The sequence below is a fragment of the Panthera leo genome, chromosome A1, assembly GCF_018350215.1.
Source record: "Panthera leo isolate Ple1 chromosome A1, P.leo_Ple1_pat1.1, whole genome shotgun sequence".
Lineage (NCBI taxonomy): Eukaryota > Metazoa > Chordata > Mammalia > Carnivora > Felidae > Panthera > Panthera leo.
The window spans coordinates 27,925,167-27,951,315 of NC_056679.1; the positions used below are offsets into that span (position 1 = coordinate 27,925,167).

General features: G+C 42.3%; 1 long non-coding RNA gene across 1 annotated transcript in view; it reads right to left on the reverse strand.

The window, feature by feature from the left end:
* Nucleotides 1-22,193: 22,193 nt before the first annotated feature.
* LOC122198935 overlaps nucleotides 22,194-26,149 on the reverse strand; it is a 45,486-nt gene continuing 41,530 nt past the window's right edge. The window contains exons 4-5 of the long non-coding RNA XR_006193231.1: nucleotides 23,682-23,801; nucleotides 22,194-22,396 (exon numbers count right to left, since the gene is read on the reverse strand). This is a non-coding gene — a long non-coding RNA (uncharacterized LOC122198935). The remainder of the gene's footprint in view (nucleotides 22,397-23,681; nucleotides 23,802-26,149) is intronic.

The following is a 26,149-nucleotide window of genomic DNA, read 5'->3' on the forward strand; positions in this document are numbered from 1 at the left end:
CAATCAATACCCAAATGAGCTGGGACGCATGAATTCATTCATCTATTTACTCGGCATCTCCTATGTGCAAGACACAGGGCTATGCACTGCAGATGAAGTAATAAACAGCACTGGCACACTCTCTGACCTCACAGAGTTAACAGCTGGGCAATGAATGTGCAAGTTGTCTTGAAAAGCAGTTCTCCTCCTTCTTGAGAAGATGCCATCTGAGTTAGAGCTGAATGACAAGGAAGAGGCAATGCTGGAAGATCTAAGAGAGCATCTCAGGCAGAGTGAACATCAATGCAAAAGACTTGAAATGAGAACAAGGCTGCATTGGAAGCATTGTGAACGAGGTGGAGAGTGGAGGGAGAGAAACCAGCAGTGGGCACTAGGCCGAATTTTGCAGGCCATGGTAAAAGATCTGGATTTTAAATCTAGTTGCAGTGGGAAGATACTGGACAGCTTGAAGCTGGAAAGAAATGCAATATGACTTTAGAAAGACCCCTCTGCCTGCTATGTGGAGTATAGACAGGCAAGAGGAAAGCAGGAAACCAGTTAGGGGGCTGTTGCATTGGTCCAGATGAGGGACAATCATGGTTTGGCTGAGGGTTTTGGCAGTGGATATGATGAAAATGGTCAAATTCAAGAAGTGTTCAGGGGACAGAGAGGTTAAGACTTAACGATGGATTGGATATAGGTTGTGGGAGAAGGAGACGATGCATAAATGGCTCCTGGTTAAACAATTTAACCAGTGGGTGTGAGCATCAGTTACTAAGAAATTGTCTTCTTAGCTTATGTTCTGCTAAACTAGAAAAAGAAAAGGCTAATCCTCCCCCAACTTCCTCCTGCACTGGCAAAAAGTACTAAAGAAACGTGATGAAATAAATATTTCCAGTTAATTAACATTCTCATATTATTCAGGCTCCCAGGCAATATCATAGACCAATCATCTGGGAGTCACGGTCTTGAAGCATTCAGGACTGAACTCAGACAAACAATTTGATTGGCCCATAGTGGTATCATGATTCTATTTCAGAGTAGAACTTGGGGTCTGGGTGTTGTTGCCCACAGCCTGAGGTCTGCCGCTCGCTGGTCCCTAAGCCCTGGCAGGAGCCATGCTGTGCAGAGACCATTCTGTGAGCTGATAAAAAGCTCACAAAGCTGGCCCTTGGGTCAGAGGGTTGTGTAATGCAGTCCATAATGGCAGTGGAGGTAAGATTGGAAACCAAAAAATATATGTCAGTGTGGTCTGACCCTTTGCTGGGTTCACATGAAAATCCCATTTGCTTTCCAGAAAGTAGTGGTACAAACCATTAGTCCTGTTCGTAAAGCTTTCTGGGGCAGTTCTTCTAGGACACAGTCCTCTCTTGTGCTAGAAATTATTTTAAAAGTAAACAACATAAGATACCACTATTTAAAGAAATTCTGTGGTTCTAAGATCTTCTAGAAAACTTTTACTATTTCACCACAATGGGCTACACTACAAACAGCTTTACTGGTATATCTACAAAGAAGGTGGAGATCATGGGTGCTCTGGCCACACCTAGGAGGCAGAATTAAACAGTGTCACTCCTAAAAGGAGGCAATGATTGCCGAAGCAGATTTCTACTGTGAAAATGGATTACTGCCTATTGCCAGCTTTTAAGAGAATCCTCATATGTCTAACACCGTGTAATGATTTGAGGATTTCCAAGGGCATAGTATTTATTGTAACTGTACCATCAGTACAATCTGCAATTTAACAGATTGTGGTGTCGATTTGCCTTTGTGTGTGTGTGTGTGTGTGTGTGTGCATATTTCAAGCAATATGCTTGGAGCTGAAGGGTGGTGGAGCCATAAATCAATCTCCTTAGCTTTAGCCCACTGGCCCTGGTTGTGTTGCAGACATCTCTGCTAAGTGGCTGATAGCATGTCTCTGATTAAGTCATCGTAATAGGATAGAGGAAAATCTCTGTCTGTGGAATCAATGCAGCGTCATGTGGGGCCACAAAATCACATCAGTGCCATTCACAGCAGACTTAACATGTGGAGTGCACATGTGCACGCATGCTCAGTACCTACACTACAACAGGTCCATGGTCTAGCAGGCAGAACAGCATAGCAGTTAAGCGCTGGGACTCTGGAGTTGCACTGCCCAAGTTCAAGTCGCATTTTTCTCACTTACTAGCTGTAAATATGAAACCTTGGCCAGTCTGTTAAATGGAGTGATGACAGAATGGATTCCACAAGGTTGGTGAAATGATTAAATGAATTAACACATATAAATAACATAGAACAACACCTGACAAATGATAAATACTGTATAAACATATGCTATCATTATGATTATACTACACTCTTTTGTCTAAGGTTACATTCAGTGAGTGTTTCTTTTATGTCTTCGTGTGCCATCAGAATTCACCTAAAGAAGGAAGGATATGAAAAATTAACATGCACTGAGCCTCTGCTACATACCAGGTGCTGTTCTAGAAAATGTAGATGCACTGTGTGATCCAGGTACTTAGTGTGTGTGTGTGTGTGTGTGTGTGTGTGTGTGTGGCTAATATATATGTTAAAGTGGCTGGCACAGTGCAGGTTCTCAAAAATAATGTTGCTCCTATAATTACTTGTTAGCTTTTCCCTCCCAGGGAACTCGGAAGACCTCAAGGCCAATAGTCATTTTACTATTTAAACCTGATTTATTGTTATTCTTTTGTAAAAACAAAACAAAACGAGCAAAAAAGCGTACCTTTAAAATCATTACACATACAGTAAAAGAAAAAACTTAATGGCATGTGCCTTCAGAATTAGCACATATTCACTGTTCAGCCTGATATATTTGACAATTGCCTTTTATTCCCCCTGTAGCTTTTTTTTTAACCAAAGAATAAGAGTTAATTGAAAAAGAGAGAAAAATGGGATGATGACCAACACTTCTGAAATAACAGGGAGTGATGGTTTTCCCAGTAATCTAGGGGGCTTATCCTGACTCTTCATCCTGAATGAATCAATGGTTTTCTCAACCAAATCTTGTGGCTTTGAGGGATGTGTATCTAACGGTTCTGAAGATAGAGGGGCCATGAAATGACAGCACCTCTAAGGAGCTAGGCTATATGTTTTGGTATCACAAGCCCTTACTTTTGGTTCCAAGGTAGTAATGGGGATGTACAACTCCACAAAATATAAAATTAAGGACGTCAGACTGACAAATATGCCTAGCACAGAAGCAGACCCCGGCCACAACATACAAAACCAATTGGTGTTACTGATGATTATATATATTTGTGCTGGATTGGAAGATGGAAGGTGCCAGAGACCAGGCAGACTGATATGAGGTGAAGCTTGATTAACACTAGCATCAGTATGGCTCGTACTTGACAGGACAGATGGGCACTTGGGGCCAGGAGGAAGAAGCCAGCAGGGACAAGGCAGGAGCCTGGAAAGAGACCCCTTACCAGAAGGGGTCACTTTTTCAGTCTTTTAAATATGATATACCTTTCTGATGACCTAGAGAAATTATTGGGGCTCCCTGGCCCAGCAGGATTGCTGCACTGAAGTCACAGCCAAGCCAATCAGGAATTCATTGCTTCAACAAATATTTAGTGAGTACCTATTATATGAATAAAACATGTGAAATTTCCATGACCTAATGGTGCTTACATTCTAGCAAAGGGAGAGAGATAATAAATAAGTAACTTATTTAGTATAGTGGAAGATTAAAAGTGCTAAGAGAAACAACAAATAATACAAGGTAAGGGATTAGGGATATAAATGTAGGACTACAGTTTTAATACAGTCTCCAGAGCAGGTCTCACTAAAAAGATGATTTTTTTAAACAAATTTTAACATTTATTCATTTTTGGGAGACAGAGAGAGAGTGCAAGTCGGGGAGGGGCAGAGAGAGAGAAAGAGAGAGAGAGAGAGAGACAGGATCTGAAGGAGGCTCCAGGCTCTGAGCTGTCAGCACAGAGCCCCACCCCGGGCTCAGACCCACGAGCCACGAGACCATGACCTGAGCCGAAGTCGGATGCTTAACCAACTGAGTTTCCCAGGTGCCCCATAAGGATGATTTTTGAACAAAGAAGGGAGAGGGTAGGCCATGTTGCAATCTGAGTCAAGAGTGTGCCAGGTAGGCTGACCTGCCAGTGTAAAGACCATGAGGTGTAGCCTGTTCAAGGAGGTCAGTATGTCTGGAGGACAGTAAGGGAGGGAGAGAGCACCAGGAAGTGACATCAGAGCTGTAACAAGGGGTTGACCAGACCATGGAAGACCATAAGAACTTCAGTTTTTATTGAGTAAAATGTGGAGCCATGCAGAATTTGGAGCAGTGGAGTGACATGATCTAATTAATGTTTTTAAAAGACGAAGAAGCTTTTGTAATAATCCAGGTAAAATACAGAGGCAGTTTAGACCAGAGTGGTAGCAGCAGAGGGGGCAAGACGTGGTCAAATTCTGGAATTTTTGAATTACGATTTCCTGATGGATTAACGGTTGGGTATGGAGGATAAGACTTGGGGATGGCTCCAAGGTTTTTGTCCTGGAAAGCTGGAAGGTTGAGGTGGTTATCAACTGAGATTTGGAAGGAGTAGGTTTTGGGGGAAGATCAGAAGTTCAATTTTGGACATGTTAGGTTCGAGTTGTCTGTGAGATGTGTAGACACTTGTGCATGATGAGCCTGGAGTTCGGCGCGGTGGGGAGGGGGGTGTCTACACACTGGAGATACAATGGCAAAGGCTTTATGGCGGGATGAGATCTCCAAGGTTAAGGTGCTGACAGAGAAGAGAGTCAAGGGTGGGGCACTTCAACTTTAAAAAGTAACCAAGAGAAGGAACCACCAAAAGAGGTGATAGATTGACCAGTGAGGCCATTTCTTGCAAAGCAGGAGTGAGAGACTTCTCAACGGGCAGGAGGGAGGCTATTTGCCAGGCCTGCCTCCACAATTTGAAATGTGTGATTTGGGGTGATGTGATGTGATCCTTGTGTATGGCTCATGGTGGTTTCATGGAGGCTCTGGGGTTGGGGAGAGCAGCTTGGATTATGTTTTTGTGTGTGTGTTTTAGCATGTTTGGATTATGTGGCTGGGTGGACCCACATGCCCCAAGAGATAGAACCTCGTGACCAGGGAAGTCCTCTGGATAAGGCTGCTTAGGGCATCTCCTTCCACTTAGCAAAAGGAAACCATTTTATTTTTTTCTTTTGTCAGTTGAAAGCATTTAGAAAATAATTTCCAATCGCATGCTAATATGAAGCCTGTTAGGTATAAATGGTCTACAAAAGCCTTTTCTTCTGAATTCACTGTATCTAACTCTTCTTCGGAGAAGGGGGTTTTCTAAGGTGTTCTGACTATTACTGTCTTATCCTCTTTTGAGAATACTCCTCTCTCTTCATTACTTTATGTCCTTTTAGTCATTTTTCTCTTCTAAATCATGTATCACTTACTTCCTATTACTTGGCTACAGAATTGACAGTCCTTTTATTTAAGGACTCAGCCACTCAGTCACTCTGTGTCAGTCACTCAGCTGACTCAGTCACAGCAGCAGAACGTAAAGATTCCCTTTTCATGACATGCCCCCTCCATGGGAGCAATTTAAAATTGTTTGGTCCTGGGGCACCTAGGGAGCTCAGCAGGTTAAGTGGCCAACTCGTGATTTCGGCTCAGGTCACGGTCTCATGGTTCATAATATCAAGCCCTGAGTTGGGCTCCGTGCTGACAGCACAGAGCCTGCTTGGGATTCTCTCTCTCCTTTTCTCTCTGCCCCTTCCGTGCTCATGCTTGCTCATTCCCTCTCTCTCTCTCTCTCAAAATAAATAAATAAACTTAAGATAAATAAATACATAAATAACATAACATTACTTGGTCCCACAGACAGAGGATATTTTTCTATAACTTGAGATAGTATCTTCCACGTTTTCCCTACCGTGGAACTGTGCGAAAGGATGTTAAAGTCTCCTGTGTCTTGTCCTATGTATTTAACAATCATTAACAACCATGATGTGATGGGCCAGACCTAAGAGCTTGACACATAGTAACGCATTTTATCTCTCAACAACCTCTGAAGTAGGCATCATTTTCATCATCAGTCGCATTTTAGTGATGAAGGAAATGACTAACAGAGAAATCAACGTACTTGCAAAGGGCATACAGGTAGCAGAGGCTCCCTGCTCTGGAGCAGGGGTCCTGGACCAGCAGCAGCAGCATCTCCCGGGGACAGGTGACAAATGCAAATTCTCGGGCCCCACCCGAGCTTCGGTGTGGCGACAAGACGTTGTGTGATCCTCATGATCGCTCAAGTCTGAGAACCACTGACTTGGAAGCTCAGACCACAGATTTTCCATTTCTCTACCTTTCCCCCTTCCTTCTTTCTCCCCCTCTTTTCTCTTTCCTCCGTCTCTTTCTCTCCCCACAGCTCCCCGTTTGCAAACTGTTTGGAATAGGAAAGTTATGCCAAAGCACAGTGATAAGGAGCACAAAGTGTGAGGATGGATATGGAGAAATTATGGGGCCATCTCAGTAATTGACAGTTGAACACTCCGTCAGTGTAGGTATTGTGCACCCCAAGCCAGCGCAACTGGATGCAAAAAAATGTTGTAACTCCTCTGTGTGCACACGTTCACATTTCTGATTAAAACCCATGATGTCAAACTGTGTAGATCACTGGAAAGAAACCAAGTGGGAATTGTTTTAGTAGATGCCTCTGCCAGTCAGCATGTAGTGCTTTTCGTGGGTGCCAGATCAGAACGTGCCCGAGCCCAGGCTGTCACAGTGACACTGTCATTCAGCCACCAGTGGGCCCCCAGGGCGATGTTCTCAACGGCTGTGGAACTAGGTGTTCCCTTACCATCGTTTTTAGCTCTTGATCTCTGAGACTATCGATCTCTGGATACTTGACTGTCACTGCCTTTCACATCTGAAGAACAGGAAAACATTCGTGAAGGGAAGACTGGCCAGGCTGCCTCAAGGAGGGAGAGCAGTTCCTGCTGGGGAATTTTCTGCCCAGGAGGAAGAGAAGCATAGTGCGCGGAAGCAAAGAAGGCCTAATGTGAACACAGGGTCACCAGGCAAGTCTCGGGCTCGGGGAGAGAGGCCTCATGGGTGTGGCCCAAAGGGGAGGAAGGCTATTTTTTACATGCATTCTGGTTAAGGGCATTAATACTAGGCATTTTTTTTTTTTTTACATTTATTTATTTTTGAGAAACAGAGTGAGACAAAGCGTGAACGGGGGAGGGGCAGAGAGAGTAGGAGACACAGAATCTGAAGCAGGCTCCAGGCTCTGAGCAAGTGGTCAGCACAGAGCCTGATGCGGGGCTTGAACCCACAAAATGTGAGATCATGACCTGAGCCGAAGTCAGACACTCAACCGACTGAGCCACCCAGGCGCCCCAATACTAGGCATTTTTTAAAAACCTTATGACAAAATTCGTATAACGTAAAATTTGCCATCTCGAACATTTTGGTGTTCAGTAGTGTAAGTATATTCACATTTTTGTGCAACCTCCAGAACTTTTTCATCTTGCAAAACTAAAACTCTGTACCTGTTCAATAATGAGCCCCTGTATCCCCTCCCCTCGCCCCTGGCAACCACCATTTTGCCTTTTTGTGATTGGTTTATTTCACTACCCTCAGGTTTCATCCATTGTAGGGCATATGACAGAACTTCCTTCCTTTTTTAAGGCTGAATAACATTTTGCATGTGCATACCACATTTTATTTATCTATTCATCCACCAGTGGACATTTGGGTTGTTTCTGCACTTTGGCTATTATAAATAACGCTGCCATAAACATGGGTGTACAAACATCTCTTTGAGTTCCTTCATTCAATTCTTTTAGATCTCCACCCAGAAGGGGAATTACCAGATCATACAGTAGCTCTATTTTTAATATTTGAGGAACTGCCATACTGTTTTCCAGAGTAGCTGTAACATTTTACATTCCCATCAATAGTGCACAAGGTTTCCAACTTCTCCACATCCTTGCCAACATTTGTTATTTTCTGGGTTTCTTTGATATTAACCATCCTAATGAAGTTATATTTCCATCGTTGTCTTGATTTGCATTTCCCTGATGATGAGTGATGTTGAACATCTTTTCATATGCTTATTGGCCATTTGTATATCTTCTTTGGGAACATGTCTACTCAAGTCCTTTGCTCATGGTTTTAATCGGGTCGTTTGGGTTTTTAGCTGTTGTTGTTGAATTGTAAGTTTCTTTATATATTCTGGATATCAACCACTTACCCAGATGTATGATTTTCAAATGTCTTCTCCCATTTTGCGGGTTGCCTTTTAACTCTGTTGATCGTGTCCTTCGATACACAGAAGTTTTAAATTTGGGTGTAGTCTAATTCATCGACTTTTACTTTTGTTGCCCGTACTTTTGGTGTCAACCCAAGAAATCTTGCCAAGAAATGAGGCTTTTTCTGTTTTCTTCTAAGCATTTTACATTTAGGTTTTTGATTTGTTTTTAGTTCATTTTTGTATATGGTGTAAGGGAAAGGTCCAACTTCATTCTTTTGTATATGGATCCAGCTTTTCCAACACCATTTGTTGAAAAGACTGTCCTTTTCTCCTTTGAAACATCTAGGCACGCTTATCGGAAACATTTTGACCATATACGTGAGGGTTTATTTCTGGACTTGCTAGCTATTGCACTGGTCTCCACGTTTGTCTTTATGCCAGTACCACACTGTTTGTTTACTGCAGCTTTGTAATAAGCTTTGAATCAAGAAGTGTGAGGCCTCCAGTTTTGTTTTTTTGGTTTTTTTTTTCAAGATTATTTTGGCTTTTGGGAGTAATACTAGACAAACTTTTAAGGCAATATTCAGATTACTCCCATCTTAAAACCTTCAAATGACTTCCCATGATGTGCAAATCCAAACACCTTACCAAGAGGGCCCACAGCCCTCACCTCTCAGCATGTTCCATCTTGTCCACAGTGCTCCAGCCACACTGGACACCTTTTGCTCCCCAGGCTCGTCTCTCTGCCCCAAGTGCGTTTCACTGACACATCCATTCATCCATTCATCCTGCACTATTTGCTGAAGCCCTACTCTGTGTCGTCGGGCCCTGTTATAGGCACTGAACATACAGCACTTAACAAACACTCATGCTGACCCCTTCCCTTCTTTGCTTTTAATTGAGAGTCCTCCCTCCCTGTCTGAATTAGCTCTCCTCCCCTCCTACATCCCGGTCTCTATCTTTATACTCTGCCTTTACTGCTTATGTAGGCTTACCTCAACTCTCCATTTTGTTTACCTGTGTATTATGTGTCTCCTCCACCAGACTTTAAGCTCCAAAAAGTCACAGACCCAGGAGACACTTGGCAACGGTGAGGACGGCGTGGGCGGGGAGGCGGGGTACCCAATACACATTTGTTGAAATAGTAAACTGAATTGCAGTGACGGTTTTCCAAGAGGACAGTAAAGCTGAGCAGCAAAGCCTCCCTTTTAGAGGACAGAGTGTTCAGTCACGTTTTTGAGCCCTGGGCATTGCTGGAGAATGGGACATCACCAAACCACTATTTTAGAAGCTTACTTTAAACTAGTACAAAACACAGAATAAAGTATTGCAACCGTATTCACTGAGTATTTAAACTGAGTATTTCTGAGGTCCCTGAACTTTTTCCCTTATCTTCTGATCTAATCCTTTCCAAAGGAAAAAGAGAGATAAGAAATGTGCCTACCTGAGAGCAAGAATCTAATGTCTTGGAAAATGAGAGACATTTCCTCTGAAGGACTAGCTTACATTTCTTCACTTACAGATACTACTGACTGATTCCAGGTCATTGACTTAAAGTAGAGAGTTGTAGATTCCATTACTCTCCTGGGGGGGGGGGGGGGGGGGGGGGGGGGACGGGGAAGGCTTTAAAATGTAAGTCAATCCAGGTTTAACCAAAGGGAAGAGGGAATGACTCCCCAGGGATCCCATTTTTGATGGTCATTTAGTTAGCTGAAGCCATTGAAGTTACAACTCCCCAAATTACAGATGTGCCTGTGTCTTATTTATGTTACCCAAGTAAACTGAAATTCGTGAGACCTTTTTACCAATGTTTTTCCTTATTTGCTCATAGAGATGAATATAGCATGGACACATGTGCAAGTTTACCTCCTAGTCAACCACAAGGTGAATGGATTTGTCCATATCATGAACTCAAAACACCGTAGTGTCCCTTTACACCATGAAACCTGCTAAAAATCACATCTCGTATCCTTCCCAAATATACAACCCTAAGCAAAATAAGAATGTCAAACTTCGTTTTCCTGTATCAAACAAAACGTGTGAGTTCTAGTATTTTATCATACTTGGTTTTCATTCAGACAATTTCGATCTCCTGCGATACATTCAAGTGAAACCGTTTGTTAGTGCACTCCCCTGGCCTATTACTCATGAAAGAATCAGATACTCTAGTGATTATCTTGTGGAGGCTCACTCATTGCTTTTGGAAACAGGCCACAGATGAAGTAACAATAACCACACTGACAAAAAAAAAAAAAAAAAAAGCTAAAACCAGCAATAAGTATTATGGCAACAGATCACATCTTGATTTGGAAAAGCAGAGGTGGTATTCTGGCTTTTTTGACTTTGTATACACATATTCTCTTGACATTTGCCCCTATCTGCCACCAATAAATTTTCATCCAAGAAAGATAGTCTAAATTTTCCCTGAGGATCTTCAGGAATGACTAACTGAGTCATGAGAAATTTTATTTCAAAAATAAATATTTCCATTATGCTTCCATAGGGGATATGTGAGGTCAGGATATGTTACAGAATTTTGCTTCACAGCATTTTACTAATTTTCACCACAATTATTTCTCTTCAATGAACATACTAGAGTCCTTGCCAGAATGTTCCTGACAAAACTGCTTAGAGTGACTAAAAATGAAAAGCAGCCGAGATGTCCAAAACCAGGGGATTGGTTGAATAGAACTTGATAAACATGTATCAATCAAGTGGAATATGATGCAGCTATTAAAATGATACTGTTAAAATATTTGTTAATGTGAAAAGGTGTTCATTTTTTTTTAATTTTTTTTTTAACGTTTATTTATTTTTGAGATAGAGAGAGACAGAGCATGAACAGGGGAGGGTCAGAGAGAGAGGGAGACACAGAATCTGAAACAGGCTCCAGGCTCTGAGCTGTCAGCACAGAGCCCGACGCGGGGCTCCAACCCACAGACCGCGAGATCATGACCTGAGCCGAAGTCAGTCGCTCAACCAACTGAGCCACCCAGGCGCCCCAGGTGTTCATTTTTTTAATGTCTGTTGAAGAGAACATACTAATTAATATTTATATTTATAGTAAGAAAAATATGCTTATAATTATGAAATTATGGATTATTATAATGTATGAAACCTTTTATATTACAATGTATGAAATACATTATAACATATGCATATTATTTCCTTAGGAACTTCTCCTGACCTCAGACTACATCATGCCCTCTTGTTAAACACTCTCCTAGCATGCTGTATTTCCCTTTCACAGCACCTATCAGAACTATAAATGAATGTTGGATTGCTTCCTAATTGTTGAGGTTATTTTCCCACCTGAATATAATGTCCTTGAGGACAAGGACATGTCCATCTCAGACACTACTGTATCTAGTAGCATCTAGCTTTTGGTAGGCAGCTCAAAATCTATTTGTTCAATGAAAGAATAAATTAATGTACACAGAAAAAATCTGGAAATATATATATATATATATATACATACATATATATATATACATACATATATATACATACAACTGTGCCATATATATATATATATATATATATATATATAAATGTTGACAATAGCTTTTCTCTGGACAGTGGGATTATAGGTGATTTTTCTTTTCTTAATTTTCTAATTTTTCTACAACGATTATGTACTTTTTGAATAAAAATTCAATAAGAATTCTAAAGATGGAAACTGTTTTAGTCAGCTTCTGCTGTGATAATGCTATAATCAATTCCAAAAATATTAAAGTCTTGCAACAATAAATCTTCATTTCTCACTTAGTGTCTGTGGGTGAACTCTGGTAGCTCTGTTCCAGATTTGCGGTGAAGTTCAAGTCTGCACCACAAGTTTGTCCCTGAAAGGAGCAAGGCAGAAGGATTTGTTCCTATCTAAGACAAGCTGTTCTCATGGCAAGAAGCAGCAGCACAAGAGGAACCAGCAGAAACATGCTTTTTTAAAAACCCCTGCTCAGGATTGGCACTCTGTCACTTATATCCATCTTCTATTGGCCAAAACAAGTCACATGGTCAAGCCCAAAGTCTGAAGCAAGGATATGTATCTGCCATCTGTGAGGCATAGCTGTCACATGGCAATGGGGAATATGTATTTCAGAGAGGAAACAAGAATTTGGGTACAATAATCCAATCTATTAAAACACATAATAGTTTCTAATAAACAACGTCAATTCTACACTAGCAAAGTCCACGTCTAAAAGTCAAGAATCGCAAACAACACGAAGCTCTGAAAAGAAGGGCTGAATCCCTGAACCAAAGCACAGCCTTTCAAATACACACACGCTTCCGTATAGATAATCAGCACCGCTTCAGAATGTAAAGTTAACAATGTAGCAAGGAAAAGGTACTACATCAGTGGTTGTGTGTCCTGGACTGTTGCATTAATAACCCCCACTGATTTATACCAGATTCAGATCTCCCTGTAAACAAGTGCTTCTGCACTGAAGGCAATTTTGCAACCCAGATTGGCAATGTCTAGAGACAGGTTCGGTTGTCATGACCTAGGGGGTGTGGAGAGGGCTGTTATTGCCAACTGCTAAGTAGGAGCCAGGGGTGCTGCCAAATAGCCTATCGTGCACAGAATAGCTCCCACCCCAAAGAATTATCCAGACCCAAATATCAAAGGTGTGTTGGCGAACCCTTCTGAAAACATACAGCCTTGGTTAGTCCCCTCCCACATTTACTCGGGGCTTGGCCGTGTGATTTGCTTTAGCCAATGTGACATGACCAGCTATGACACATGCAGAGGTGTGAAAAGTGAATGCTCACTGGGGCTTGCTATCTCTTGCTGCATTTGGAATTTCAGCCACGATGCAACGAAGCCTAGACTTCTTGGTAACTGCTAGGGACACATGGCTCACTTGCTTCCATTGCCCCAGCTAACTGCCAGTCACATGAGTAAGGCCATCCAGAGCCAGTGATCCCCTAGAACATTTACCAGCTACCTGCAGTCATGTAAGTGAACCCAGGCAAAACTAATAAAAGGAATTCTCAGCCAGAGCTTTGCCCAAATTGACCAACCGCAGTACCATGAGCTAATATAGGATTGCTGTTTTAAGACACTAAGTTTGTTATGAAGCAAAGATACATTGTGCTTTGGGGGATGCAGGCCAAGACGCTGTGACCAAAAGACTGAGACACGCAGTCTGAGTTTACAAAAGAGGTTTTTACATGGAAGTTCAAGACTCCAACATGCTTTCCATCTCTGAGTCCAAGGTGACTGTTCTAACTCCTGACACCACATCTACATCCCAACCAGCGTAAAGGGAGGAAATACAATGGATGTTCACGTGCAACCTTTTTAGGTCTGGACTTGGACATACCATATATCACTTCTGCTCACATCTCGTTGCTAGAACAAAATCATCCAGCTGCAAAGCAGGCCAAGAAACAGCAACTTTATTTAGCTGGGGCGAAATTCTTTATGCCCAGGAAAAATTCTAGTTGAGCAGAAGAAAAGAACAATGAATACCAGAAAACAGTTGACTGCCAGTTATTTGAAACTTTAGAAAATTACTTTAACTCTATCATATGCATATAGCAGATGGGGTAGTTAGCCGGTAGCCAGAGAAGTCCAGAAAATTGTTTCAATGTTCCATTTCACTTTGCTAATGTAATCCTGACTTTGCCACTATAAAAAAAAATCACTTGCTCTTAAATCTATAACACAATTTGTATTACTTTGTGGGGGAAAACGTTGATTTCTATCAAAGTGGAAGATAACACAAGTTTTCATAATGCAAATGTTTCTTCCTAATTTCCGTTATGAAATCAAAATACTTTCCTAAGGAGATATTCCCAATATGTAGAAGCCTCCAATGGAAAAGTTAGTGCCTGACCTTAGCATCTAGAAGGCTTTGGCACCATTTTCCCATTTTTAAATTTTTTTTAACGTTTATTTATTTTTGAGACAGAGACAGAGCATGAACGGGGGAGGGGCAGAGAGAGAGGGACACAGACCGCGAGATCGTGACCTGAGTTGAAGTCGGACGCTTAACCGACTGAGCCACCCAGGCACCCCTACCGTTTTCCCATTTTTATCATCTCCTTTCTTAGATTTTCCCTTCTCTTTTCTAGTCCATGTTAAATTCTTACTGTCTGGGTACCAGACCATAGGATCGTGTAGACCCTGGAAAGGGCTTAGCTTTCACTGAGTAATGTACTCAACATGACATAAAACTAGAGAGTATGTGCATGGGAATGTATGGAAAAAGAAATCTGAAAGATTTATAAACCCAGAAATATGCATATTCTCCCTCCACGGAAGGAGTAGACATGGAAACCACACAGAGATACCAGTTTTCTCTTACAGAATTACATGTCTCAGAACATCTGTGTGGTGAGAATGGAGAGGGACGGTTACTGGTAGGCATTGCTGGTGGGAGTGTAAATTGTCCAACCCATAGGGAGAAAGACTTAGCAGAAACTACAGAATTTCAAAAATTCACATCACTTTAATTTACCAATTCCATTTCTAGGAATTTATCCTACAAAGATACTTATGCACGTAAAAAAAAAATATGTATGTGTGTGTTGAGATGATTTCCTGATGCCCATTTGTCAAAGGGAAAAAAGGAACCAACCTAACTATTCATGAGCCAAAGGGGTTATTAAATAGAACACATCATGGGAGGGGCATCTGGGTGGCTCAGTCAGCTAAGTATCCGACTTCGGCTCAGGTCATGACCTCACGGTTCATGGGTTCGAGCCGTATCAGGCTCTGGGCTGACAGCTCAGCGCCTGGAGCCTGCTTCAGATTCTATGTCTCCCTTTCTCTGCCCTCCCTCCCTTGCTTGTGCACGCGCTCTTTCTCTCTCTCTCTCAAAAGTAAATAAACATTAAAAATAATATTAATAAAAAGAACACATCATGGAACAGGATATAGCTGTAAATGAGGAATATATATGGTAAATGATTACTGAAATACTGTACAAAATTTTAAAAAGCAGGGCACAAAGGCCTGGGATGTTATACAGAGTGCTGTCATCTGTTTTTAAAGGAAAGAAATGTTGGTAAGTAATAAAGCCCTTAGCTGAAGAAAACAAGAGCTAGCCCCAGTGCTAACTTTTTGAGGGAAATGGGAACCAGGCTGATGTAGGATTGGGACAGGAAGGAGAAATTTCCCATAAATGTACTTTTACACTTGGTGGTATTTGAACCACGTGAAGACATTTCCTCTTCGAAGAAAAGGGTTTTGTTTGATTGTTTTAATGAAAAGTACCAGCAAACAATTACCTTTCTTGTTGGGGCCCCTGTGTATGAATGCAGCCTGAGATTACATTTCTTTACTCTTAATCATTACATCATCTTGAGATCTTGGTGATGCTCATCCTCTTGCTCCTGCAGGCACAATGCCTCACTGCAGATGCATTTGGTTCTTTTGTGCCCTACCTTCCTCCAGGAGCAGTGTCTCCCTATTGCCAGATGCTCTTTCATTGCCCTTTTGTGCCCAAAATATGCTTTCCCCTTTGTTCCCAATATATCCCCCATGCTCCCACTCCAAGCTCCGCCCCATCATGGCCCAACACAATCCCAGCTAACCTTTCTAGACTCAGCTCAGAACTTCACTCGTGGATGGAGCTTGACCTGACCGTCCCAGCAGAGTGAGTTTCTTTGGCCCCTTATTCTGAAGGCTCTGGGTTGTTATCTCCTTAAGGGCACTGTGTTCTTTGCTTTGCGATTTTTCTCTGAACAGTGGCTGTGGCCAATGGACCAAGGCAAGAGCTCCGCTGGGGCAGGACTCAGTCTTCTTCCCCACCGCACCCCCAGGACCCAGGCCGGTGCCCAACAGAGGGAAAATACGCAATGAATGTTTGCTGAAAGAATGAATGAACTCTATTACGTAAGTGAGGAAATCAAGGCTCAGTGAGATTAACTTGGTAAAGCGGCAATACCCATTCACTCATACGGTCTTTTCAGTTAGAGAAATACTTCAACGCAAGTTGAATCTGTTAAAATAGGAATGAGAAAGAATGAAAAATACATTGAAAATGTGCGAAGGACGCAGCTTATAAATGGTGACCCAGGACCTGTAGCCACACTTTCTGACTACGAGCTCAGTGCTTTACCAAAAGTGAGTGTATGTCAGCTGGGCTGACTGGCAGAGGTTTATTTCTTATTTATTGTTTAGGTGACTTCAGTCTCAAGGGTTGAACCAGAATACACTGGCAAAAAATACAATATTTTGCTCCAGATCCAGCCATGAAACCTATGGCTTCTGTCCAGTGAACCCCTCTGGTCACCACAATTGCACAACGAGGCAAATGCAACGTGTAAACAAAATGGCTTAAAACACAGAACGCAGGGAACTGACAGTTGCATAAAGTGGTAAGATACTTCAGTGAGTTTGTGCCCTTGACAGCCTTCTGAGGAAGCAGACCAGTGCATTTATCCGGTGGCCACTAGCCCCCAGAAAGCAGCTCGCGGACACAACTTGGCAGTGCTCCCTGGGGCTGTGCTCATTTCTGGTGGCATCGGGCAGGGTGCCAGGCATCACCCTCTGTATGTGAGACAGCAGGGCAAGGTGCCCGAGGGTTAGAGACAAAAACATCTGTTGGAGTCACCGAGTTGCTGGTCGCCTGAGTTCACCCGCGGAGAACGCAGGGGGAGCCAGCTGCCAGGCCATTTCCAGGATGTGTCTCGACCCCGTGAGGGACACTGCAAGCTCCAGAACCCAAGCTCAAAGGTCAGCCAACGTGGAAACACATGCAGAAGCCTCCCCATCAGCATCAGCGAGCAGACAAGGGTGGGGGTCAGAAACCAAGCCCCTTCTGACTCAGACTAAGATGCAGAACACCGGGTTTGATTGAGCCAAGCCAGCGACAGCCAAGCAATGGGTGACAAAGGAAAGAAAAAGTCCATCGCAGTTTTTAGTTTTTAAATTTTGTCTTTTTAACAAGAAACAACTTGATGAATTTTTTTTTCACAGAAAATATGGATTCTAAGTGTGGCTATTTTGTTTAATTTTGTTGGTGTCTATGGATTTAGAACGTTTCAGGGATGCAAGAGTCCATAAAGGTCATCTCCTCTGGCCCCTGACCCACGGAGATACTTCTGTCTTTCTGCTCAGTTGGTTGCTCCCCGCCCCCCTCGCCCATATAACAGAGCCATTGAGAGGTGCAAGAGTTGGTCACAACCCATGCCAGCTAAGGCAGATTAGCTCACTTTATTGGAAGGAGCCCACGGGTCAGAATCCCATTCCTCACCAGGGGACCACCCACAAGTCACTTTGCTCTTCAGTGCATTGTTTTGGTTTTTTAAATCAGGATTTATTCCTAATTCATGTAATGCCCATGCCTTCGTTATGATCTGTGGATATAATGAGATCATTTGGAGGGTAAAAACAATATGATCAATTTCTTTCCAAAATAACCTACTTGCTAATCAGCCGATGAATAAATATGTACCGAGTTTTCCTGGGTGGCTTACTTCACGTTGGCAAATCTAAATGCATTCACTGGTTCAATCAAGATATCTCAATGCCCACTGTTCGTGGGGGTATTGTCTTAGTCCATTTGGACTGCCGTAACAGAATACCATAGATCGGGTGCCTTATAAACCACAGAAATTCACTCCTCATTGTTCTGAAGGCTGGGAAGTCCAAGATCAAGGCGCCAGCAGATTCGGTCTGGTAAAGAACCCACTTCCTGGTTCATAGACCGGCCGTCTTCTGGCTGTGTCTCTTCTGGCTGTAATCCTCACATGGCAGAAAGGACAAAGGAGCTGTCTGGGGACCCTTTTATAAGGGCACTAATTCTATTCTTAAAGGTTCCACCCTCATGACCTAAGCACCTCTCAAAGTCTCCACCTCCAGATACCGTCACATTGGGAATTAGGTTTCAACGTGTGAGTTTTGAGAGGACACAAACTTTCAGTCCAGAGCAGGCACCATGGTCGGCGTTAGGGCTATAATGCTGAATAAAAGCCTGTGCCACCTTCCAGAAAGCTTACAGGTTTGGCAGAAGATTCTTTATCCATCACGTCTAAGAGATCCAGAGATGGAGAAGGTATAGAAACTCTAATTTGGTGAAGTCTGGAGTGGGTAGGGCAGACCCCACGACCACACTGGCTACCAAGAAAGTCCAGCACTTGCCTTGGAGAACTCCGTGAAAACACTGATCTACATAACATGTGTCTTTAGTTGTTTTTGTATTTTTAATCCCTCACCTTGAGTCAGGCTATAAATTCTCGAAGATTAAAGGTGTTAGCCCTCACAATGCAATAGCAAGGTTTTATTTACTGCGTAATTAAAACTTCTAAAGCTCCCCAGTAAAAGAGTACTATATGCAAATAGCACTCGGACCAGATGCCAAATCTGGAGCATAAGCCTGAGGCGGGCTGTATGTAAAGCTGGTTGCTGCAAATGTAACAATTGGAACCTGGTGCTGTGTAATTGTGATGGAAACCCAAAATGGGACTTGACTTGGCTAATGTAACTTTTATTCTAATTGCTCCCCAGCTCAGTAGGATCTCTAGATCATGCCGCTCAGCAACTCTTCCTCCCCGTTCTTTCATTTGTATAATTCAGCAGTTATTTTCCTAATGGGGATTTGGCTGTATGGTTCTCAGTATAGCATAACTAGGAAGAATGATCCTGAAAAATCTACATGTAGCCTACAGAGCCTACAGAGACATTCCACTCCGATTGACTGAGTTTCACAGGAAGCTAGCTGTTGGGTTAAGAAAACATATAGGCCAAACATCCAGTGACATCAGGCCTCCTTCCCTGACGCCAGCTGGGTGTTTGATGTGGTGACATCCTGCAGCCCTGTGATGCCAGCTTCAGCTGCATGATTCACGTTGTTAACCTTTGGAAATGCTGAACATAAGTGAATGACCCTCAATTCTACCCAGCTGTATGAGAAACACTCTTTGTAAATAGTCTCTTCCCTGTGGTAGTACTTTGACTTGCAGACAGTTACTCAGCAATTTCGGCAGCTACTTCAATGGTCCCGAAAGTCACTACGGTCACAGTGTGCAAGTGCCTCGGCTTACCTTTCTTGCTGCTGCTGAACCGTAGGCAGCATTTATCGTAAAGTATCATTATTCTCCCATTCCTACTTAAAAGAAGCGAATCAGAGGCGATAGCTTCATGATTGGAAGGCCAACTTCCCCTCTCGTTACCACCTCATCAACCAGATGGAAGAAATGTTTAGTTCACGTGACTGAACATTCGCATTCTAACACACTCTTCAATCATGCAACCACAGAGAACATTTGGAATGGCAGGCCAGCACCCTCCTGAAACCATTTGCTGTCCTTTCCGAATACACTAGGAGAAATGCTACTATTGTTTCAATGCAGATTCTATTTTCAGTGACCTGTGTTCAGAAAAGTCACATGTGATAGCGTTGTTTTGAAAATCATTTTTTTTACGTTTATTTATTTACTTATTTATTTATTCATTTATTTTGAGACAGAGAGAGAAAAAGAAAGAGCATGAGCAGGGGAGGGGCAGAGAGACGGAAAAAGACAGAATCGCAAGGAGGCTCTGCAGTGTCAGCTCAGCCCAGTGTGAGACTCAAACCCATGAACCGCGAGATCATGACCAGAGCCGAAATCAGGAGTCGGACGCTTAACCGACCAAGCCACCCAGGTGCCCCCAAAATCATTTTCTTATATAGATTCACAAAGTGAAAATGGTTTTGATAATATCTATTTTATATTTATTTTTTGAATAATCTCTTCTTCATGGGGGGTTCGAACTCATGACCCCGTGATCAAGAGTCACAACCTGCACTGAGCCAGCCAGGCACCCCGATAATATCTATTTTAAATTTAATTTTAGTACCATAGAATAATAACTAACAGACATGCACCATGCAGCACCCAAGAGTGTTCAGTGAGTCATTTTAATAGAGATAATAGCAGAGGTCAAAGTCCATAACAACACTTCTGAGGACCATTTATAGTCTAATTCTTTTATTACCACTTCTAGTCATAACTTCCTAAGAAGCAAGGCAGCAAGTAGTTTACCCAAATTAGTTCTTTATTGTCTTTCCCGCTCCATATCAATTATTCTCCAAAGACCAGTCAGCTCGATACTTAATTTTTCCCACGTTGAGACGCCTCTCATACACAAGCTTCATACAAAGTATCCAATTTTAAGCCTCTAAGAGACTTTCAGATGTGATCACAACTGCCTATGAAAATAGCCACCTGCTAGAGCCTGCTTTCTCTGTGACAGCCTTCGCATTTAGTGCTTTACAGACCAGATCTTTCAACCTCATACCAGGCCCTATTATTTTGTAGAGTATTGTATTATATACTGTAGCAGGTTCTCATTCTGTTATTCTTCCTGTTCCTCAGATGATGGGACTGAGTCACAGGGGTTATGACAAGCTCACCACAGCCTGACAGTAAGTATATGGCCGAGTTGGGGTTGAGACCCAGTTTTAAGTGGCCGTCAGGTGTCCAAACATTCAACCCCTACCCTGTCTGACATCTTGGTGAAGAGTTCACTTGGTAAAGCCCCTTCCATTGCCTTACCATTTCTTCTGGGGCAAAGAATACCATGCCACTCTGCCTAATTCGTCTCACGTTGGCTGAGAGATGAGGATTTGGTAGGAAAGACAAAGGACACTTACAAATCAGGAAAGCTAAGTTGGTGCTGCTGCCATGGTAACTGACCAGGAGAATTTCCTGATAGTTGGGAAACGACTGGAGGGAGAGAAAGGTCCCTGCTGGTTAGCAGGCTTGCTTAACGCGAAGCAAGATTTTTTTAAGACACAAAGTTGGAGCTACATCCTGATCACAGAGACCATTTTCGATATGTTCAATATTCTGGTGCTTTCTGATTTTGATTAGATCACTGGTGGAGATAAGCTGTATAAGCTACATGAAAACTACATAGTAAGTGTGACTGAATTTTTAACTAATTGTCTTTATTTTTCAGATAAGAAGCAAGATATGAGTCCAAAGGTAAATTAAATAACACTGAGAAGTTATCTCAATTGTCTACAAATCTAAAACTGTTCAAAAAAATAAAATCTGTCTAAATTTTATTTAAAAAACTGGAGCACCTGGGGCACCTGGGTGTCTCAGACGGTTAAGTGTCTGACTTGGGCTCAGGTCATGATCCTGCAGTTCGTGAGTTCAAGCCCCACATTGGGCTCTGTGCTGACAGCTCAGAGGTTGGAGCCTGTTTCACATTCTGTCTCCCTTTCTCTCTGCCCCATAACACTCATGCTCTGCCTCTTTCTGTCTCTCAGAAATAAATAAATGTTAAAAAAAAAAACAAAAAACAAAAAACTGGAGCACCCGGATGGCTCAGCAGGTTGAGCGTCTGACTTTGGCTCAGGTCATGATCTCTCGGTTTGTGAGTTCAAGCCCCACATTGGGCTCTCTACTGTCAGCACAGAGTCTGCTTCAGATCCTCTGTCCCCCTCTCTCTGCCCCTCCCTCACTTGCGCTCTCCCCAAAATAAATATTTTAAAAAAACTCAACTATAACCACCCCACCCAGAGCAAAGATGTTAACGTATTAGTATCTGTATTTATAAATGTTTTGTCTATGCATAAATTTCCTTTTATAAACAAAAAAGGGATCACACTCTTTTGGACTATGTTTTATTTTTTAACAACAAATTATGAATGCTGTAAGCATCAAGAAATTTTTTTTCTACATCACATTTTAGTGGCTATGCATGCACATGTCTGAATTTATTTAACTACTGCTTCACAGTTAGGCTTTCAGTTATTTCCCACTTTTTAATGCTAATAAGCACCACTGTTTAAGGTTCTGTTTTGTCTTTTTGTCTGTTTTACAAACGGAATCGTATCACACATGGTTGTTTTATATACTGCCATGTCACTCACAGTACATTGTAAACATTCCTCCAACTCAATGAACATGACCTACAACATACAGAGCCAAAATCTGGGCCCTTAACAGCTGCATGCCTTAGCTAGGAATACTCCAAAGTTCTTTCAAGGTGAGACTTCACAAAAACCATAAAAGAACATAGAATCATATCATGAATTCAGTACAGTTTATTATCAGAGGAGCTTAAGTAGGAAATCACATTAACAACCCACATCCAGAACATTCAGTCAATTAGGATGCAACTCTCCTCTTAACTAGCAATATCTCTCTAATAAGCCATGTGGCCAAGAGCTAGTTCTCTGCTCTGGTTCCGGTTTTTTTCGTTGCCCTATTTTTGGGGTCATCTGCTGATCCTTGTTGCGCTCCATCCGTACCTACAAACCACATCACACGTCATTAGATGGTATCAGAATTTACCTAAAATTTCAGAGAATTTCTAGCCTTTCTGCAATTACTCGAAGGTTGAGATATATATATATATATATACATATATATATATATATATATATAGTACAGCGTCTTCATTTCCTTGGTTCTAACCATGTCTATTTTTATCTGATGCTTCCTTGGCTCTAACCACGTCTATTTTTATTTGCTACTTTATAGATTCCAATCATATGATGAGATAGGCTACATAGGACACTCAGCATGGCACACAGTAATTACTCCATAAGTGTCACTGGTTATTATCATCTGTACAAATGCTGTAAACACAACTGTCCTGTGAATCCACAGAATGGCAGCTCTAAAATATCTCACTGCAGTAGGAGAAAGAGTTTTAAAGGCTCTCCTAGCTTTTGGCAGGAAAGGATCAATTTCTGTTCCGTGTAATTCCTAAAAGACCTCCGACTTCTCCATTTTATAGATGTCAGTTACTCTTTATGTATTTTTCATATATCACAGTATCCCTTCCCAGCCACTCTAATTATGGTTGAAAAAACAACCTTTTTGCTGCCTCACCAGGTCCCTTCTGTGGAATGTTAATGGTAATGATCTGCATGTTATATTTGCACATCTGAACAGTAAACTGGATTTCAGACCTACAGGGGTACCAAGAATGTGTACATCTATTACACAAGTCATAATCTAGCTGTGCCCTCATTACCCTATTTGTGACCTGGGAATTATAAATCATTTGCAATATCCCTGTTTACACAACAACTTTAGAAATACTGAAATAACAGTAATTAAGTTCTGGTGGGTAAAAAGCCTTCAGGAAGAAGTACTCTAATACATGGGCCTCACTTATTAACACTGGTCTGGTTTTGCCACTACAGTATTTAGATAGCACCGTATAAATATAAGGGTTCTATCTGCATAGTTTGCCGTTCCTCAAACCTTGTGTTTAAGTTAAAAGACAATCTATTGCTATTTCCATTCCTTGTTTATTTGCGATCAGTCTGTCCACAGGCATTCCAATTCTCCTTCCACTTATGAGTTACATTGCTTTCTTTGTTTTTCAACTCCCCCATATGGATGCTAACCTCTGTGGGTTGTTAGTTATTTCAATCTCTGACCCTCCTTAGCTTCCCCCTTCTGTTCCTGTCATGCTCTTTATTCTTTCTGGGACCCACTTCACACGGAGCTCCACCTGAGCTTTGCACCCGTCACTTTGCTTCTGATTAGATGACATGACAGAGCCATACCACCTGCGCCCACCTGAGGCTCAGTGAGCGGTGTCCACATTGCTGGAATCCACTGCCCACAGAGTTCTCAGAGGCCCCACGGAGAGGCTGGCTGGGTCTGCTCCCGCTCTGCTCCTTCACACAGAAGAGGTCCCTGGGAAAATGGAGAAAACAGAGTGAAAGTATATCCTGGACCCACCTGGTCACCTCCCAGCTGCGTAAGCTCATCATCGTCCTTTTGGACAGCATAAGATTTTACTGTTCTCCCTTCTTAAAATGTACTATTCCCGTATTCTAGTCCGGCAAGGTGTTTACCTGACTGACACATGTTCATGTGTGAATGAAAAGGGACATATTCAATAAAGATAACTGCACCTTAACCAAAACCTGCTGACGCTAATGTTGTAACCCAAAGGCAAGCCAGTGAGGAGATCATTTTCCATCTCTACGAAGGCTGCTGGTGGACAGGTATTTGAAGCAAATAAAGCTTTCAGCACCCCTGGAATGACAGGGCGTAAGCAGTTCTTTATTCTTCTTAAGGGTAGGGCTCCTTACAAAGCACACATGTCCTTGTAAGAAGTGTCACCAGATGCAAAGTGGGCGGGGGGGGGGGGGGGGAGGCGGGACAGGGGAGTGTTAATCTTATGCACATTAGGCTGGAGGGGGAGATAATCATTAAGTATCCAATTTACTTTACTGCCTTTGCCTGGGAGGAAAGAAAGGGAATGAACATTTATTGAAACTCAAATGGGGGCGAGCCATTGTGCTAGGAACTTCACAGGTACCATTTCATTAATCCTAAGAATAGCTACCATTCATTAAGTGCTTGCTTTGTGCCATATCCCGGACTAAGAGTTTCACATGTGTTACTTGCTTGAATCCTCCTAATAATCCTATAATTAATCCTATACTATCCTAAAATATTATGCCAGTATTGTCGTCTCCCATTTTAGCACCCAGGAAGTAAGTTTGGAGAAGTCCACTTGCCCAGGACCACAGAGTTAGTAAATGGCAGAGCAAGAGTCAAACTTGGATCTGACTCTAGAACCTGTGCTCTTAACACAGTCCTGGAAGGTAGCTATTATGGTTCCACCTTTCAGAGAAGGAAACGGAGACTCAGAGAGGTTAAGGGGTTTGCTCTATGTCTCAGAGCCAGTCAGTGATGGGCCTTGCTTCTTCAAACCCAATTCTACCCAAATATAAAGCCCATGAGCTCCCGACTTGCTGACCCTGGGCAGTAGTTGAAGAGATCCTGTTCTTCCAAAAACCTTTGTCTAGGTACATGGCAAATCCAAGATAAGTAATATGAGTGCAAATCTACAAAATATGTACAGAAAGCACAATGACCAGTCCTTAACATAAAAATTGACCTAAATATCTGGGGTCTAATCTCCGGGAATATTAATATGCCAATGTCCAAATCTCTCTCTCTCTCTCTCAATTTTATTATGACAACACTTCAGTGCAGGGTGAGGAAGGACTTGGCAGTTGAGAGAAGGCTCTGAATATATTTGCTGCAGGTAATTGCTTATGTTGCTTATTCTGATGAAGTCAAGGATGATAGGAGTACAGAGGACAGAAATGGGGGTAGAGCCAATGTTTGAAATGAAGGGAAAATCAGTGCATATGGGTTTTCACACATATTATTCTGGAGGAGGAGATTGGTGGGGGTGGGAGGGAAGTGCACAATTGAGGAAAGAACCAAACTTGAGAGGGTGTTGGGAAGAGAGGAAGAAACAGATAAGAGAAACAAACAGGCTTCCAACTCTTCTGTGGTGGGGGGAAAAACACCAGCAAGGACCTCACCTCTTTCTCCAGAGCTGTTCCTGAGTGGAAGCTGGCTCACAGCGATCGTGGGGGCATCTGGGTGGCCTTGGTTGCACTTCCCTGGCCTTGATTTCATGACCTCATCTCCCTGAACCCCCAACTGTAACCTAGGTTGGGGGCACAAGGACAGACCCTCCACCAATTCAATGCAGACATTGGTGGGAATGGCTACATGCAGAAAAGAGCAGAACCCGGGGAAAGAGTAGCGATTCTGGGGCCAGCAGCCCTCGTGTGAATCTTAGCTCTAATATTCAGAGTTTAACTTCTGTGGGCCTCTTTCCCTGATTGTAATATGGGCGTGTTGTCCCAGCGTGTAAGGTCAGAGAAGTAAATGCAACAATGTACATGAAACCGTCTCACAAAAAGCCCGGCACATGGAACATTTCCCTCCTTCTCCCTTGCCTGGCACCTTTTAGTGTAAGAAGATATCAGTTCTCCCTACCTTGGCTTTAAATTATGGCTAATTGTTTAACCTCCTCCCATAGGATTTAGGTCAAAATATAGTCTTCTTCAAATTCTGTATCAAATTATTTTAAATATTTTCATGATACCAAATCTTAACTCTTTAACCATGGCCTTGATTTGGAGATATATCCAAAAATCATTCAGCACCAAACCTGATGGACAAACTAGATTTTTGTTCTTGTTGTTTAGTTTAAAAACACAGATGGAAGG